A 13,825-nucleotide genomic window follows, 5' to 3' on the forward strand; every position below is an offset into this window, starting at 1 on the left:
TACAACATATAATTCTGCTAAAATAAGCCATTAAAAGCAGTCTGGCTAACTTGTGGCCTAAAGCTACAAATTCCTAATTTAATTGAGGTGATAATGAGAAATTTGTGCAAATTACAAATATTCCATAATGTTGAGGTGTTTTATGTGTCATATTAAGTTTAAATACTTATCTCTAATAATAATATTGCCTTGTTTAGTTAGAAGAATAAAGGCAAATGTGGGGAATAATTCCTTGTAGACCGTAGGTATTTTTAATGTCACAAATGAACAGGAAAGTGTTCAGAAAAATCAAGTTCTGTTTGGGAGTGCCTCAGTAGCTGTGTCTCAGTTCTTCTTCTTCGGAGGCTGCATTTGAAGGCCTCACGTCTAGACTGTCTCATTTCGAAGGCTCCTTCAAATGCAGTCGACAGATGTATGCTTCTATCCCCTAGAAACAAAGACTCCAACGGGTAGACCCGTCCTGGTCATACCTATCCCAGGATGCATTTACCCAAAGTTAATCAAGGAGATAATGTCGCAGTGAGGTCCGATGCTTGAGTATCATGCTTAAACCAAACAGTTATAGGCACAAAGGTTAAAAAAAACCAAGGGGCAATAAAACTTTGTCCAACATGTCCAACTTCAGCTCTTGTGATAACAGCAATAAGGGCAGGGCAGGCTGGTGACAATGATTATGAAAGGCCTCTGTAGGACAGAGGGTGTCATTTCAGTTTGGCCTTCACAGCCTATGTGGCCCACAAAGACCACCTCCTTCCTGGGTCGCATAGATCTCAGAGGGATGCAGGCCCTGTATTTAGACACAGTTCATGTCCTGTCCACTGCAGCATGGAGACAGTCCCACATACTTGCTGTGAAGAAGGTTAGGAAAGCAGCTTGTGGCTGAGGAGAAGAGCAGTCGTCCGACTAGAAGGTTCAGTGGCACACGTGTCTGCAGCTGAATCCTAATGTCCACCCTCTGAACTTGCAGACCGAGCACTCGTGGACTGCAGTTGTACCATAACATATTCACCATTATCAAATCAAGTCTGCCAGGGCAGGGGCCTGCAAGGTGTTCTAGACCTCTGATTGACAGGCATCAAGTGTGTTTCACTTCTTCCTGTGGAGTTACGACAGTCATGAGGAGATGATTTGTGAAGTGTGTTTGAATTAATAAAAAGCTCCATGTTCACAAAGGTATGATTAATCCAAATTACATCAAATACTTCAAATTCAAATCAAATCACATGGAAATATAGGTCAATTTCTGTTTTCCTGATGGTTTAGACTTAAAATTGACTTTTTCTTTCTCTGATCAGATCCCATTTCTAAGTTTTCTAAATGTGTCACCTCTGACTCTCTCGAACATCATTGGATAAATAACCTAGGTCAGTGTTTCTGGTGGTAAAGACATTATTCATGGAAACCAGATGCCTGTAAAATTAATTCATGCATTGTTTGCTGCTTTGTTTCTGTGGTTACTTTATGTTAAAACCTAAGCTGCACTTATAAAAATTAAAATCATGTCATACAGACTACATATTTTCCCAGATCCTACAGCGGCAATTACTTATTGTCTAAATAATGTTAACCCCACGTAGGGGCAGGAGAACAAGATGAAAACTTTACATTATAATGCAGATATAGCTCCACTTTTAGCAAACTGTTATTGAGCAAGACTATCTGCAGAGACATGTTTCTGATCAGCTACTACATTTAGAAATGCATTCATTTACTTTTTTATCTCTGTTTTGGTCTCCACCAACTCTTTTAGCTGCTAAATGCTCGACTCTGTATTGACTCAGACTCAAACCATATTTTGATTGAATCTTGAAATAGGTTAAACTTGTTTCAGATCACATGATTACTGAGTATTAGCCCATTCTGTATGATCTTGTCCATTAAGGTTACAAGGTGGTTTGAACAGGAGAGGCTGTGTGACTCTGGCTCATGGTTATTGTCTGTGCAAACTTAAATCTCAGCCAATGCCGTGCATAAAATTGCCTCAGCATATGGCAAATGGAACTCTGGAGATGTAGCAAATTCCTATTTTAATCCAATCACAACATGATTATACAGAAGCGCACTCCAACAATAGCCACTTGTCTTCCAGTTTCCTCCTGAGCCCGTATTTTATTCGCGGAGCTGTGCGCGCGAGAGAGAGAGAATAGGAATGTGTGATTATACTGTACGGAGCCGGTGAGGGGAGTGTGTCAAAGCATGCATGCCACACAGTGAGCCTGGAGAGATTGATGTTTTTGTCATCCACCTGCTTCAAAGCCGTAAAAAGCCGGCTGATGCAAATACAGAAAACCTAGCCAGGCAGATTCACAAACAAAAGAGGGAGAACCTCACTGCTCCTCTTTGCACGTCTGTTCTGGAGGAATATCTGAGTTTCTGTTGTGAGGCACACTGGGCTCAAATGAGCACTGAATCTGACTCTTGTGTCTGGGAGTGGGTAAGTGCTGAATGCCCTTCTCTTGTTCCCTTACGAGAATGGGAACAATTGAAGGATATTTTGTTGTGTTTCATTTTCTATACAATGCATCTGCACTGTGGCAGTGGGAGAAAGCAGCAGCTGCAGCCCTCCTCCGTCCTCTCTTTCTGTCTTTCTCTTTGGCTCACTCTCGCGTTCACAGAGAGTAAATCTGCAGGCGTGCTGTGTGGCCGGCTTTAACTGCACTCCAGTTGCAAAAAGGGCATCAAAATGTTGCACCAGAGGATGGCAGAGGGGCAGATGCATGCAGGTGGTGAGCTCTTCTGTTCTCTTCTGCTCGTCTTCTGTCTCTGTCTGCTTCTCTCCCTCTCTCACTCCCTCGCTCTCTCCCTCTCTGTCTGACCGTCCTCCCTTCCGCTGCCTCCAGCGCTCGGCTCCGTTTGAGGGAGGAATGATCTATGGTGCTTTGTTTATCGCTGGCCATGGTCACTTCTCTGGAATGCAATTGGCTGGAACTACACCGTGTGGGTCCTGCACCCTGTGTCTCTCTCTCTCTCTCTCTCTCTCTCTTTCTCCCTCTCTCTCTCTCTCTCTCTGAGGGGTACCTCATCCGATGTGCCTTTTTATGTCTCTCTTGTTCTTTTCTTCTTTTTTTTAACATGGTGTTTTGCATGTATCTGAATGATAATGGGACCTATTGTTTCCTGGACTGGAGATTGATTGAATGTCTTGACAGCAAAATGTGTTGGAGACATTCAGTAGTTTGTGCATGCCCAGCTCTAGATTATCTTTTGTCCTCTCTGAGCACCATTTTGAACATGCATTTTTTTCTTTTTATATAGTTTATCTAAATTAAACACTGCGAGATATAGCTACTGTGAGACGGTTCCAAGCTTTTCATCACATTTTTTTAGCCCAACAAATGTATTTACACACTAATTTGTGTTTTTGTTCTTTTATTGTATTTTTTATGGGAAAAATACGTCGGCACATTTATCAGAATTTGCATACACACACTCACATACTTGGCCTGTTCTCTCTATAATACATTTACTGGAAGTCTGTCATTGTCTTAGATGTTCACAAAATTGGAACATCTTTCTTTCTTTTCTGTTATTCTTTTTTTCTTATATTCTTTCTGAGCAGACTGCATTTGTCTTTAGTTTAGTTTAAACAGTGCAGTGTGCTTTTCAGCTCATATATTGACTAGACAGTGTTTTAATGTATATGCATGTGTTGCCTTTAAATGCATTATATCACCTCTGATATACAAATCCAGTGAAGCAACCACAGACTGTCTATTCTTTATGTGTTTCAGAGTGTGTGTGTGTGTGTGTGTGTGTGTGTGTGTGTGTGTGTGTGTGTGTCCGTCCAGATAAGTGGGAGCATGGTGTGTGAAGTCTTAGCTGTGGATTACAGACCACAATGATAGGCTCGTATCCAGCATGTCTGACATGAGATTATGGGAGTTTTAGGAGGGTGTCCGTCCTGCAGCCCGGTGGTGGTACTGGGGGGGTTGTGCGTGCGAGCATTACATCACAGTAGTCTGACGCTGATACTTGGATACAGATTAAATAGCTGATATTAAATGCAACTTTTTGAGCAAATTTGAGGGTTTTTAGCAGTGCACATCAGACTGTTAGTGACATTTTGTAATAAAGTTTTTTCCCCCAATCTGTATTTTGACAAAATCTATTTATGAAATGGCAACACCTTTGGAGGTAAAGATAAGGCCTTAGAAGCCTACAGGGAGATCATTGCATTAAGCATTGGAGTTACGGAGAAAAAAACGTATGTGTGTGTGTGTGTGTTCGTGCTTTCACTATGATTACTTCAGACCCTCACTTTGCATTCAGCACTTTATTTTATCAATAGGCACCGCAGGACTCATCCCTCCCCACTATATCTCGACATACTCATCCCTTTTGGCTGAGTCTCTGATAACCTGATCTATTGATACTATCTAGATAATTTCTAAGCCAGGGCTCATATCCACGAGGCACAAACTAAACACAGGGATGTGGATGCAATACATGTCCACTCGAGCTGATTAGTGTGTGAAGTGTGCTTGTTAGGCACACTGTGAAGTGTGCTTGTTATATCTCACAATCCTAGCGCTTGATTACTGCGGGGCGCTTCGCTATACCGACGGCTGTGTGCGGAGACGGTGCCGGGATCTGACGTGTCCGATGATGACTAATGGAAGCTGGGAAATGTTCACAGCTCATGTTTTGAAAACACAAAGTTTAAAAGCAGATTGGATGAAAATCAAATGACACGGCGGCCCACGAAATCTTTGGTGGCACACACTGATTCTCAGAATTGCGTAAATAAATAGCAGTAAACCAACATGTCCTCTAGTAATACCAGATACAATACACAACTTAAAATGTGCTCTCATTGAACTTTCTTCTCTTCTCTTCACATCTTTCTTCTCACCTCCTTTAGTGCTTGAAAAAAGCTTAAGTAGTGCCAATTGAATATGTTATGCCATATGCTGTGTTATTATTGGACATGCTCCTCCATAATGCATGCAGTCCAACAAGAATCCCTCAATAATTGTGTGACTGAATCTAATGTGAACTTGAACATTTGTGTGTGTGTGTGTGTGTGTTGTTGGGGGGTAGCCTGCTGTGATTCTCCATCTGGCCTGGGCAGTATTGGAATGGACCGTCCTCCTTTACCATGCCCAGAATAAGCTTCACTTTAAAGGATCAATTCTTTTATTATTGAAGTCGGTCTCAGTAGTGCAGGCTAATACATTCTGCATTGATCCCCCCACCTCCCTCAACATCTTTATTGCCATTCCTTCCAGCGAGGCTCACATAAAAAAAAAAAGAAGATATGTTCGGCAGAATAAAGATTTTACAAAGTGACTGGAGGACAAATAAGCCTATAAACTCAGGTATTCACATTATGGTGGGAAGGAAAGACAGGAGAGAGTAAGCAGTCGCAGTTGCCAGCAGGCATTTTGAATATCATTACCAGCTTTGTGGGGAGAAATTGAAATCATAAGCACAAGGAAAGTACCTGGTAATTAAAACTGTAGCGCTGCACCAAGGCTTTGATACCTGCTCTAGAAAGGGTGTTTCTGCCGGGATGTAGATACTGTGGCTGCAAAAATGTTCCGTGAGGTTTGACGGAGGATGTGAAAATGTATTTTGCACTTTTTTCTGTCAGGAGTATGTCTGTTGATGACATGTCTCACAGTGTGTGTGTGTGTCTGTGTGTATGGATTGCCTTTATTACTATGCACATTCCTCTGATTCCACCTGCTTGGTCTCCAGGTGATGTTTGCCCTGAGTGCTCAGTCAGAGTAGAAGTAATAATGCATGTTGAAATTCATTAAAGTTAAAGCACATGCATTGACACTGTTCTTTTGTTCTTGAAGGTTGCAATTTATTGTAATAGTCACAAAGAATAAAAAAACATATGGTTTAAACAAATGTGTCTCATGAATGTGGCCCGTGAAACAGCCACAAACAGCTTGACGTGCTGTATCAAAATCAAAGCCTGAAGCATGAGTGCCAGACCCTTATTGAACAAATTTGCACCAGTGAAGCCAGCAGTTGAGGACATTAACGATCTGGACCCACTGGGGTCTGATGCTCTGCGCCCACTGGCTAACCACTCGATCCCCGATCAATAGCTTTTTATTAAAATTGTTTGCAAGGCAACACAAATCCATATTGTTTTGCCACGTACAGGGGCGCCCGTGTGAAATATGTCGGACATATTTATATATTTTTTTCCAGATGAATGCAGAAAATGATTGGTTGATATGCATGAAGGGAAAAAAAACAGGGGGGCAGTGGTTCGGCATTATTGGAATATCCATTTCAATATTGATTTTCATAAGAAATGCATTTGTGATTATCTAATTTTCCTTTGCCTCAACAGGGTGGAATTACATATCATATTATCCCTGGTATTAAGGCAAAATTAATAACACAAGTAATTATAATACTTATGTCTAATGATATGCTGCGAGAGAGCTATTGATTCAGTGGAGATGCAGCTAAGGGAAATGGCTTGGAGCTTTGCCTGGCGACAGGCGCTGCCAGTGTGCTCAGCTCTGCATGTGGAGTGGCAATATAAGATCAGCGGCAGAAAACAAGTCTCAATCCACAGTCATACTTACAGTCCATGTAAGTAAACACAACGAAACCCTCTGATGCTGAGATTGGACTTGGATTCGACCTTTAGGTTCATTCAGCAGTGTAATACACAAAGAATAAAACATCACAATAAATCTAAAATGGAGGATCCCTACATTTTATCTTTATCAGATAAATATGATCTGATGAAATATCTCCTCCCAAGATTTTAGAAAACAGTCCGTAATGTCCTACAGCTGAGAGACCATGTATGTTCATAGATGTACCAACTTAATGTCTGTTCTCTGTCCTCACCTGTGTATTCACATTCATGTAGAAATCACAACACAGCACAGATTGTGTTTTTCACCGTAACAAGGTCTCCAACCTAAAGAATCTTTTCAGGAAAAAAGTCTTGACACCAACATGAAAATAAACCAGAGATAAACTCTTCAAAATTATTATTGAGTAAAAAAAATAACGAATCACGTGATAAAGGTTTGAATATTTTATTTTTTAAGTTAACTTTTTCGTATGGTTATGTATGGTAGGTACCTGCTTCAATAATAATACAATAATAACAACAATAATGAGCATGGTTCGCAAATAAATGATATTAGTTAAATTAAAATAATGCTACAATTTTACTCCCTGTGACGGGGCTTGTCACCATGTTGTGAGGCCTTTGTGACAGTCATGTGAGACAGTTCAGTCATTTCTGCAAAGATGAAGCTTAACAATGAAACCTAAACCCTTAGGCTGTAATTATCTGCGTGCACAAATACATTTTAGCTACTTTCACCTGGAACAATGTACGCAGTGACCTTCAGAGTATCAGGAAAAATCACTTTGATTTGTAGGAAATATATTTTTTTTAAGCTTTGGACGCTCGTACATACCTAGCCATGGATCTTCACAAGATATCTTTTATCCTATTTAGAAGCATGTGGCAGTTGTTTTCTTCCTTATATTGTTTGCATTGTACTGTAACTGTTTTTTAATGCTCCCTTTCTCCTGTGAAGAGATTTTTTTTGAGTCATGAGACTTTTACCTGCTTCAACACAATGAAAGGAAAGCATCTGAACAGAAATATCGTAGAGGTGTGAGAGAGAGGAAGGAGATGAATGAACAGAGGCAAACCATTGGCAGAGACGAGGTGGAAACAAATCACTTTTTACGTCGTTCTCAGCGGTGGCTTGAAATCCGTGCGTTACACTTTTACTACCATCGCGATAGAGAAGGACATCTGAGCCACCAGCTTGACCTGTAGTCAGCCATTGTAAGCTAAACTCTTAAGTGTCAAACTAATCGTGAGGAGAGACGTGTTAAATGCACCGTTGCACTAATTTCTCAACATGTCATCAGCGTCTCATCACTTCACTTGCTGTTGGGGAGACGGATCGAGTTGTTGCCTTTGAGGTGAGGGGACGGTGAGCTGCAGTTGCAAACATCTGCCAGAAGAGGGCAACATGATGTCAGAATTGTCCCCCCCTCACCACCACCACCTCTGCTACTACTGCCCCTGCCTCCTTCCAGAGGAGCCCAGTGTTCCCAGTAAACAAGGGCTGCTGGTTGTAGTGGGTGTATGAATGCAGTGGGGGGGGATTGGGAGGGTGGTTTGTAGGTGCTGGGTTAAATGTGCAAGTAACAATAATTTACATTTACACCTGCAACGCTCTCAACCCCCCCCACACACGCTGTCAGTCCGCAGTTCAAAGCTCTCTTCCATTCTCCTGGCAACAAAGCCGGCCGTCTTGTCACACGGGTGCCTGAGATAGTGCAGTGAGTGGATGAAGTTCTTCACAGTCAAGGTGTCATTATGGAGGACCTTGCCTCCATAATGACAAAAAGGGGAGGAGATGGGGACATGATGGTGGGGTGGAGATGGGAAATTAAATATGCCACTCTCTCTTCGAAGTCGTGGCGGCTCCAGACCCCTAAACGCAGCGTTGGGCCTCTGCCAAGGACATTCACGTGCAGAACATCCCCATGATGCTGGGTTGATTTGGATTCTGTTTCACGTCGATTCGTCAGATTTCTCTCACCTCGCAACGGCTTTCCGTCCATTTCTCCTCACCCTGTGAGGAGGTGACGCCCAGCGGCCGGGCAGTAATAGATAACATGCCAGCTGACACCTTTTGCCATCCCTTGTTTTTGGGCGGTAAAAAAAAAATCCCACAGCCCATTTGTTCTATGATGTGACAGCACTGATGATAGGATGACAGATGTCTTACCAGCCCACCCCTCTGTGCCAACATCCCCCCTCGCCCCCTCCCCACCCCGCCCACACGCACTGAAACGGTTTGCCGCTCTAGGTGGGAGTCGACCACAGAGCACAGCTGCATTGCTCGATCCCGACAGAGCCCCCTTAACCCTACCTATACACCCCCCCCCCCCTCCAAACAAGAAACCGTCCCTCCTCTTCCTCACTCCCCTTTATCCTCCCCCCTAGAGAAGAGAGAGAGAAAGAGTGCTACGCCTCTTTGGCACAGTGCTGCCTCTTTGTTCCCTGCCAGGACGGCTGCAGGGTCAACTCTCATTCATGGTCTGGCCAGTAGAGGACGACACGTCCTGCATGGGAACAGTGGCACCGGGGCCTGCAGGGGAGGAAGGAAAAGCCCCAGTGGTGACATTATTGTTATGATTAAAAGCAGCTCCTTATACCTAATACTCATATTTGTTACCAGTTAGTAATAGGCACAAGGCCTAATCACATGTACTCTAATTGGTTTCACACGGAACAACACTGTAGTGGTAGCGAGTGTAAAGCATAATACTGCAGCGCTGCCTGCAGAACAATTCAATTACTTTGGACATGCTGCACAATTAGACTTGTGGAGTTCTGCAGGAAATGATCTCTGCATGTGAGCAGATATCGAACGATAAAAACAGTCGCTCTGAGAATCAATTGGTTTTTGATTGAACATATATCCAACTATTCTGATCACTGATTAAGTCAAATTTAAAAAAAAAAAATAAAAAAAAAATCCTGGTTTCAGCCAAAATGTGATTTCTGAGAAGTGGTTGTGGATTGATTTCCCAGTGAACCAACACCTGAGGGCCGAGGACATATCTGGGTGAGGGGGCTGAATACTGACGCCTGGCTCACCCTCATCACCACCACGAAGGTGCCCAGGTCAGAGTGTGGTTGTGTGATCAGGACGGCAGTGACACCTCCCTGACAAAATTAGGTTAAAGGTGACCTCTTATGTTTCATATAAATCTAAACTTAACATCTCTGGGCTTTGAACTCTCTTTACTGGTCATTTTGTGATAGGCATTTTATTTAACTGTTTTATGGTGTTTAAAAACCAAGATTTAGATGAGAAAATAATTGTCTTGTTAACAATAATGAAAATAATTTTTAGTTTCAGCCCTGCAGAGATCATTTTCTGTGTGTGTGTGTGTGTGTGTGTGTGTGTGTGTGTGAGAGAGAGAGCCAAGGAGTGCAGCACTGATGTGTGTACCATTTATCTGTCTCAGTGATTTTGTGCTATTTTGATTTGTTGCTCAGAAAAAATGCCAAAATTGACTCCCAGCACCGTGCCAGGTGTCATCCTGACACTCTGACCTGTGTGCTTGACACACACACACACACACACACACACACACACACACACACAGAGTTTTCTGTCTGCAGTTCTAATCTATCTGCACTATCTTCATCTTCGACTCTAATATTCCTAATCCCACGCACACTACACAGGCAACAGCAGGTGCGTTTAGGCACATTGTATGTAAAACAAACTCTTTCTTATCGTACAAGCACTTGAAACAAACAAACTCATTAGAATACATATCCTGTTCCCTTTTTGCTCTTTGTGATATTTTATCTAGGCTAATGTGGTATGGATATTCACTCTTCTGCTGACGTCGTCATTTCGTTTCACTACCATACACTGCGTGTTTGCATATTTATTATTTTTGCCTTCTTTTATTACCCCCCCTTCTTGCCAGGTTTTTGTAGAACATTTAGCTAATTGATTATCACATGCCTTGGCCTCATCAGCAAACCGTTATTTTGTAAATGAATATTCAAGAGAGATTTCTTCTCTCTTTGCCTTTGTAGAACATTATTTGTGGACAAAATATGCAAACATAGAGAAAGGCAGCTTGCTTCTCTGCCTCGCCGCCTAATTACATTTTGCGCTTGCACCTATACAGAGACACGGCATGTATTTATAGTGGAGGAGAATGAATTCACACGCTCCCCCGGCTGCAATCGTATGCCAGGCATCTGCTTATGAAGTGGCTCTTTCTCTGGGATGGTTCTGCAACTGCTGTCCCCCCACCGCTGCCGCTTCTGCCACCTCCTTACACAAGACGAAAAGACAGATCGAGCTCAGGCAAAAGAGAGAAAAGAAGGGAGAGAAAGGAGCTTAATTGCTGCTGCCCGCCGCCCCTCCAACACCACGGCCACAAACCCCCTCAGTAAAAAAACCCACCAGGCTCATCTTCTGTGTGATCAATTTGACTTGTTTACGTTTATGCCCCATCGTTCTTCTCGCCATTGCCATATTTGTGAGGAGCCTTGTCAGGGGAGAGGAAATGGATGGCGACAGGGAGGAAGAGAGAAGGATAAAAAGGGGGAGAAGGAAGGAGAGATAGACTGGCACTGGAGACGGTGTTCGTGTGTGTGTGTGTGTGTTTGGGGGTCAAAGAGTGAGGGATAGAGTGACAGAGGGAATTTGACAGACAAAAAGAAAGACAGAGGATGCCGGGAGGCAGCGAGGGGGTTTATCTGCAACATCCCTTGTCATCATATATGTAGATGCCTTTTGAAGTTTGCAGAGTTTTCCTGTACCTTTTGCATCTGTGCTCCAGACAACACTAAATAAAACCCAAGCACCCAACTGCACCCGGTTAGGCTGCTGCAGCTAATCGTGCTTGGCAGAACATACTCTGCTTTAATTTTAGGCATAATGATGATGAGAGAGGCGAAATGATACTTTAAAGAGCAGAGGAGAGTGGAGGAAAAAAAAAAGAGGGGAATGAAAAGAGTGAAAAAAAGGACAGGGGCGGGAGAGTGAGAGAAGCTGCGAAGGTGATTAGTTGTACTGGCGGATCTTGGCGGTGGAGGAGGTTGGAACACTAATCCTTGCTTTGGTTGGAGACATTTTCGCGCAGTGGGTCCCTTCTTTCCGCCCCCTCTCAATTTTAAGCCCCGTGTCAAGCTCAAGCCCTTCTTTTCCAGCGCTCACTTGCTCTCATTTCCTCTGCCTTCTGGCAAGCCATGCTATTTATAAGAAAAATCATTTTTCTCTTTCTCTCCCGCTCTCCCTCTCTTTTCTCCTTTAATTCTTTCCTGGCGTGTTTGATTTTCTGCCCTGCTTAGAGAAGGTGCCCAGATGAGTGGCAGCCAGCCAGGGCTCGTCTCTTCTCCTCTGCTGCCTCCCTCCTCTCTTCTCCTCTCTTCTCCCCTCTTCTTCCTCATCCTCCTCCCTCACATGTGACTTTTTAACAGGGCTGCAACAAGCGCAAAAAACACATTCAAATTTACGCTGAAAAAAAAAAACTAAAACCCAGAAGCAGGCTGTTGCTGCTGTATATTGATGACTAGCTCACGTTCAAAGCCTTCGCGCTGTTTTGCATAACCAGTGTAGCGATGTAAATTGGCCCTGTGCCCAGACAATAAGCCATAGATTTTATAGTATGACATCATTTATCCAGTGCATTATTTGATTGTTTTGGCTGGTTTCTAATTTGATGGATCTCACTGTTGTCTCTTAAAATAATCAGCATCACTTCTTCAGCTCATTCTGCTCAGCTCAGAAAGGAAGCAAATATATGTATTTATCACACGGCGGCCGCTGGAAGCTTTAGTACCTCCACAACTGCTGCCAGTGCATGTACTGAGCGATGTTAATCAGGTAGAAAATAGCATATATAGTTGCTCTGGCCTGCCTCATATATATATATATGTATAAACATATAAACATACATACATATATGATGTATAAAAACAGCACTTTACAACACATTAACATTCATGCCAATGCTCCATGGCCTGTTAATGCTTGGGGCCAGATATAATCCAAACTGCCATTGATTTGTTTGTCCTTTTGGCGCTTTTCCATGGTTTGGGTAGTGAATCATAGCTTTTTTGTTGTTGTTGTCGTAGTTGTAGCTCGTCTTGGCATCATCTGTTTAATCCATACATTCCTCGTTTTCCATAAATAACAGGGCAGAACTCGGCTCGGGCTGAAGCGTAACGCTGAGTGGTTTTGTTCTCAAAAGGATGACAGCAGCGCTCGAGGTGCTTCACAAACTCACACTCAAACGCGCACACACACACACAAGCGCACACTCTTAACCACACTTTTAGAGGTAGATTAAATTTAGAGAGCACCGAAAAGACACACTTCCATATCTCCGAGGCTACAGGTTCAAATTTCAAAAACGTATGCGCGGCAATAACTGAGCGACAGGAGAACATTCGAATCAGGGAACTAACTCATCAGCTGTTGAATAACGCAGTTTAAAAGGTTCGAGTTACACGGGGTGTCTTATTGCATTCACAACCTTTCTGCACCTCTTCCTTTCTCGCTCCTTTTCTCCATCTTTTCCCTGCAACAGCGGATTCATTTCCCTGACCTTTGTGCGGCCCGAACAGCACAGGGTCGCATTCCAATGTTTATTACGCCGCTGCTTTATTTCTCTATAAACTATGTGCAACTGGATAACGAGAGCTTGGGGAATCCGATTATGGATTTTTATTTCATGATTCTGGAAAAAAAAGAAGAAGAAGAAATGATTCAATGATAGTAAACAGTCACCTGGTCAGGTGGGTGGATGAAACACAAGGTTTAAGAATAGGACTGAAGCTTTCTAATGTGTTTGTGGGGGTGAGATGCAGCACAGTTCATGTGATGGTTGACAATCTACATGTCTCTTTGTGTATGTGCTTGGATGTAAATGCAGATGCACACACGTGCACTCACACTCTTGATTTTTTTTTTCATTCAAAATCTCATTAGCTGCTCGCTTCCACCCTCTTTCAGCAGAGGAATTCAAATTCTTTTTTTGTCTTCATACTTTGGAGCTAGCTGCTATATATCAACCTCAAATCCAAATCGTTCCTCTTAGTTTTCGGGGGAAGTGTGTTGGTGCCTTATATTCATTTTCTAGAGGTTGGTTTATATGGTAATGTGCGCCAAGGCAATTGTGCCAGGTGTGTGCCATGGACGTAAACACTGTGTAAGAATGGTAATTGTGCCATTTATTAAACCCAAGATGTGCAGCTTTACCTCCAAATAACCTTCCCCCAGCCGTGGAACCTGTGGCCCACAGCTGCCACATAGCAGTGTCAGGACTC

General features: G+C 42.9%; 1 long non-coding RNA gene across 3 annotated transcripts in view; it reads left to right on the forward strand.

The window, feature by feature from the left end:
- The first annotated feature begins 2,060 nt into the window (after positions 1-2,060).
- LOC138413624 (uncharacterized) overlaps positions 2,061-13,825 on the forward strand; it is a 100,990-nt gene continuing 89,225 nt past the window's right edge. The window contains exon 1 of one of the 3 annotated variants that reach the window (XR_011246027.1): positions 2,061-2,434. This is a non-coding gene — a long non-coding RNA (uncharacterized lncRNA). Of the gene's footprint in view, positions 2,435-2,460; positions 2,724-13,825 lie in introns of those variants that run through there. The other 2 variants (XR_011246028.1, XR_011246026.1) reach the window with 2 other exon arrangements.

The sequence above is a fragment of the Paralichthys olivaceus genome, chromosome 14 (genome assembly GCF_024713975.1).
Source record: "Paralichthys olivaceus isolate ysfri-2021 chromosome 14, ASM2471397v2, whole genome shotgun sequence".
NCBI lineage: Eukaryota > Metazoa > Chordata > Actinopteri > Pleuronectiformes > Paralichthyidae > Paralichthys > Paralichthys olivaceus.